The sequence below is a fragment of the Myotis nattereri genome (assembly GCF_964212035.1).
Source record: "Myotis nattereri genome assembly, chromosome: 5".
Classification (NCBI taxonomy): Eukaryota; Metazoa; Chordata; class Mammalia; order Chiroptera; family Vespertilionidae; genus Myotis; species Myotis nattereri.
The window spans coordinates 26924185-26930184 of record NC_138080.1 but is presented as its reverse complement, the minus strand read 5'-3'; positions in this window follow the sequence as shown (position 1 = coordinate 26930184).

Genomic DNA, 6000 nt, shown 5'->3' with positions numbered 1-6000 from the left:
GCAGGCCCTAGGCCGGCCAAAGTGAGTGCCAGCGGAGTCCCCCGATCGCTCTGCTGGTCACCCCGCAGATCTGCCCTGATCGCCAGCCAGGTCTAGGGTTCCTACTTGTGCACGAATTTCGTGCACCAGGCCTCTAATTCTCATATAATGATGGTGGAAATGTGAAATGGTTCAAACATTTTGCCAGTTTCTTAAATAGTAGGCCTACTATTTGACCAAGTAATTCCACGTCTAGATATTTACCCAAGAAACATTCTGATTCATAATAGCCAAAAAGTGTAAACAATGTAAATATCCATCAACAAGAGAAAACAAACAAAATGTGACATGTACAATGAAATACTCCTCAGCAATAAAAAGAAACTACCCAGACATACAATATATGTTGACAAACAGAAGATAGACACAAGAAATTTTCTGAATCCAATTACATGATGTTCGTGAATAGGCAAAATTTATTTAAGTCAATGAAAGAACTAATTTAAGTCCACGGTAAAAAAGTGGTTGCCTTGATGGAGAACATGAGATGGTATTGGATAGACTGAGGAAAAACCACATGTATTTTTTTAAAATATATTTTATTGACTTTTTACAGAGAGGAAGGGAGAGGAATAGAGAGTTAGAAACATTGATGAGAGAGAAACATTGATCAGCTGCCTCCTGCATACTCCTGACTGGGGATGTGCCTGCAACCAAGGTACATGCCCTTGACCGGAATTGAACCTGGGACCTTTCAGTCCGCAGGCTGACCTCTATCCGCTGAGCCAAACCAGTAAGGGCTACAGGTATTTTTTTTTTTTTTTTTTAGTTAGTGGTTATACAATGTACACAACTGTCAAAAAAAATTAATCAAACTGATCACCTAAGATCTGTGCATTTTCTTGTAATCTATAGAGTTAAAAGAAATTTTTCTTACTTTCTGGTCTCTAGTTATACAAAAATTCCTCCCACAACTAACCTATTATCTCTTCCTCTCCTATTACAAACAAGAAATGTCTGCCCTCCCTTCTAAGGCCAATGTCTTCAGAGTAAATATATAAGTAAAATAAATTCAAAATGTTCAAAGAAATAAGTAGAATAAAAAATACTCAAATCAAAGGTAACTAGAAAAAATAAATGGAAAAAGATAAGGCAAATTCAACAACCAAATATATTAACACATAAAATGTTAATGGACTGCCCTAACCGGTTTGGCTCAGTGGATAGAGCATCGGCCTGCAGACTGAAGGGTCTAGGTTTGATTCCAGTCAAGGGCATGTACCTTGGTTGTGGGCACATCCCCAGTCAGGGGCGTGCAGGAGGCAGCTGATCGATGTTTCTTTCTCATTGATGTTTCTAACTCTCTGTCCCACTCCCTCCTCTCTGTGAAAAATCAATAAAATATATGAAAAAAAAAACCACGTTAATGGACTAAATGTTTCAGCCCAGAGGGTGTGGCTTAGTGATTCCCGTGAACCAGGAGGTGATGGTTTGATTTCCGGTCAGGGCCATGCCCAGGTTGCAGGCTCCTTCCCCAGTAGCCGGTGTGCAGGAGGCAGCTGATCAATTATTCTCTCTCATCATTGATGTTTCTATCTCTCTCTCCCTCTCCCTGTCCCCTCTCCCCTCCTGTCTCTAAAATCAATAAAAATATATTAAAAAATTAAAAAAGAAATGAAAATGCATCAACTAAAATAGATACTCTCAAAATGGATTAAAAGTAATTCAGTTATATGCTGTGTCTAAGAGATATCTAACACATAGGAATATAACAAGAATGAAAATTTAAAAACATATAAGGCACACACTTTTTTTAAAGCTGGTTTAAAAATATTAACACAAGACAAAATGGATTAAGGCAATAAAGCTCCGAGAGAAATCCGAGATATTACATAGTGAAAAGTATAACTGAAGAAAATGCTGTGTATGCCTGCATATGTTATGACACAGCCTCAAAAGTATGAAAAAAATTAAAAAGGACAGACTCTAAGCACCACCAGAGCTCTCATTAATACAGTTCAGGCGGGTAATTCAATAACTATACCTAGTCTGATTAAGATGAAACAGTATTTCCTAACTATAAAATCCAACCATACAAGCACAATGTGTCTCAGAAAATGGCATCAATCTGACCAGTACAATAAAGTTAAGCAAACTATGACTAAAGACAACAACAATAAAGTCATAGGAATGAAAATTTGAAAATTAAAAGAGAAAATTCTAAGTAATTCATAGGTCAAGGAAGTCATAATATTTAGAACTGAAATATAATACTACATACTGCACTTCTGTGGGATGTTACAGATACCCAATGTAAGAAATTAGACACGCCGAAACCGGTTTGGCTCAGTGGATAGAGCGTCGGCCTGCGGACTGAAGGGTCCCAGGTTCGATTCCGGTCAAGGGCATGTACCTGGGTTGCGGGCACATCCCCAGTAGGAGATGTGCAGGAGGCAGCTGATCGATGTTTCTCTCTCATCGATGTTTCTAACTCTCTATCTCTCTCCCTTCCTCTCTGTAAAAAATCAATAAAATATATTTAAAAAAAAAAAAGAAATTAGACACATCCCAAAAAAAAGTAAAAGGAAGAAAATTATATAGAAAGTTTTGAAATAAAAAAAAACATATTATAAAGTGTTTCAATCAAATCTAAAGTTCTTTGAGAAAACAAAATTGACCAAATTCTGACAGGATTTATATTTTTGAAAGAAATATATATGTGTGTGTGTGTGTGTGTGTGTATAATATATATATATGAAAAACTTAACATTACAGATGTAGCAAGCATTAAAAACATGAGCACATTATTAACAACTTTGACTATACAATTTAAAACTTAGATGGAATGAATAGAAATTTTATCTACCATAATGAAATAGAGAATTTAGATGCCCTATAACCCTTAAAGGAACGGAAACAACAGCTTTAGAACTTCCCACAAAGCAAACTCCAGACCTAAACGGTTTTTCTTGGTACAGTTCCCTTTATGAAACAAGTCCCTCTATTCTTAGGCAAAATACTGCCAAGTTTAGAAAAAAGTTTATATGGCTGGCATAAACCTGAATAGGACAGGAAAATTACAAACACAGATCCAAATCACCAAAAAATGATACAATAATAAGTATCCTTTCCAAGTAATTTATTTACCAATGCATATTTAATGTAATATTAGAAGTGCTCATTGATATAAGTCACCCCTCTATCAGACAAATAAGAAAAGCATATTATTCACTCATTCATTCCATGTACCTATCACAAGCCAGGCATCCCTAGGTGTTTGAAATACATCAACAAACAGATATCCAAGTAGATGCTAGAAAGAAATTATCACTTGTAAAAAGCTACAGCTGCTCATGAGGAAAAAAAAGAAAAGCTCTTAAACTAGGGAAAGAAGGGAGCTTCCTTGACCTAATAAATACTGTCTTAAAAAAGCTTCCAGGCCCTGGCCGGGTAGCTCAATTAGTTAAAGCTTTGTCAGACACACCCAGGTTTCAGGTTCCATCCCTGGTCAGGGGACATATAAGAAACAACCAATGAATGCATAGAACAATAAATCGATGTTTTTCTCTCTCTCTCTCAAAATCAATAAAAAATTTTTGAAAAAATAAAATTTAAGCCACAAGGTACCTAAAAAACAATGGGTATGTGTACGAACTCCACCTACAAGATATTTAGGAATCTCTAAATTAGAATGTGTAGTTGCATCCGTATGGAAAAAAAATGTGCATGAAAATACTTCAGAGCGTGAGTACACTAAAAAAATAATTACTAAAACTGGAAAATGTATTTTGGGGGAAATGCATATAAACAGTAGAATCCATAAAAAAAATCTTGGAGAAGAGGAGGATGCAATTTAGGAGCACACAGGTTTCTGAGGTTTCATAATCTTTTCTTGGCCTGATTTGTGGATTTGCTTTATTGCTGTCCTTTTAACTGTGTCTATGTGTTTTCATACATTTTTTGGCACATAGGTCCTATAGAAAGAGAAATCAAAGGAACCAAATAAGATGGTAAAAATCAATGCAAACTGTCAGTAATCACAATAACTATTAATGGACTAACTCTCAAGTTAAGTAACAATGCCCAACTGAATTTTTAAATCTAGTTATAAGCTATTTACGTACGAGTCAACTAAAATTAATAAAATAAAAACAGACAAGTGCACCAAAAGTTTGAGTATAAAAAGCATTAAAGACAAATGCTGCCAAAAACAATGTGCCTGTGTTAATAGTAGACCAAACTAACCACAAAGAAAATTGACCACAAAAGCAAAAGAAAGGTAATTCATCCTCAAGGTCTCTAATTCCTGAGCCTCCATAATATCCCGAACTCTCTAGGCCAGGCTTTTCTGTCTCCACCCCAAGGTGTCAGGTGTTTGCTTTTTGTTTGTTTTTTGACCAGTCATCAGCGCCTAAATATGTCGCTAAATATGGTTCTAAATTTCAGTCCTCGCGTCTCCACAGGGACTAAAACACACTACTGGCCGGGCCACCTCGCGTCCCGGTCCCAGGTCCAGGTCCCCCATAACTCCTTGCCTTGCAGGCCTCTGGTGTTCTCAGAGACGCCGAGAGTAAAGGGTTAAATGAGGAAAGCCGGGCTTACCCTACTGAGGGTAACGTCGTGGGGGGCAGAGGTCACGGAAGCTGCCGCCGGAGGGCCGAGAAATTCAAACGGAAGGTCCAGTCTGCCGCAGGGAGGCGGAAGGTCACTAACAACTGGAGGAAATCGCAGGGGAGCTCTCTACAGCCTAAGTGTAAAGCGACTATCGCCTCCGGAGAATAATGGCTTCCGTTTCACTTCCGCCTTCTAAATCACGCGTGACTCATTGGCTGCTCTAACCCGGAAGCACAGAGCGGAAAGGATTCTGGGAAATGTAGTTCTGAGCTTAGGCGGGCATGCTGGTCAGGATACCCAGGTGGATTCTGATGGTTGAGCACCTGTCCCCAACTGCTAATTGTTTGAGAGCCTTGGGACTCACTTTTCAAGCTTCTTATAATTATTCTCTCTATACTCGCAACGACTCTCAACGCTTTAAATACAATTTATACACTTAAGACTCAAACATCCACCTGCAGCCCTACACCTCTAACCCGAATTCCAAACTGAATGAGACATTCTCTACTTGGATATTTTATAAACACTTTAAAATGTCACAAATCAAACTCCAGATTCCACCTTCTCAAACTCAGATAACAGCGACCTTATCTTTCCACTTGTAAACTTTGGCAACACCCTCAACCCTTTTGTTTGTCCCACTGATCCACCAGAATGGTTAGTTTTACCTTGACCAGTAACCCAGAACCTGATCACTTTGCCAGAAATGTTTTCCATGCCCCTGTGTCAACTCAAGAGAGGTCATGGCAGGACTCAGAAAAGTCAGGGTTAGCACTTCATGGTCCTCTTTTATGATACCTGAGCCAGAAAATTAGGAGGCACAGCTTCCAGGTAAAGACGTATATCTGGGTGGTGTGAGCATTAATGGAGCACAAAGAAATATCCACCTCCTAACAAAAGTTCTAACCCTAACTCTCCCAAGAGACTGACATCTCCAGTAAATTGTTTACCACCTGTTTCTCCTTTTGTATAAAAGGGCCACATCCTAAAGTTGTTGCAAGACTCAAAAGAGAAATGCAAGTAACTGATTACTTCTCATCAGGGATAAGGAGTTGGCAGTTTAAGCCCAACTTGAGAGGTGAGCAAAGGTGGAAAGACTCCAGGGCAGGAGTGTCAGAGACAGCAGGAGCACTGCTCAGCACTACTGGTCTGACTGACTTTGAGTCCATGTATATTCTGCTAAATTCTCCCGTTCAACTACACCAAGCACAGGGAAGATCCCTTCTCGAACCCTGCCTTCTCGGGAAAGGGAAATCTTTGTGTATTGTTGGTGGGATTGCAAATTGACTTGGCCACTATGAAAAACAGTATGGATGTTCTCAAAAAATTCAAAATAGAATTACATTAGTGACCCAGTAATTCCATTTCTGTGTATTTATCTTTAAAAATTCAAAACATTAATTTGAA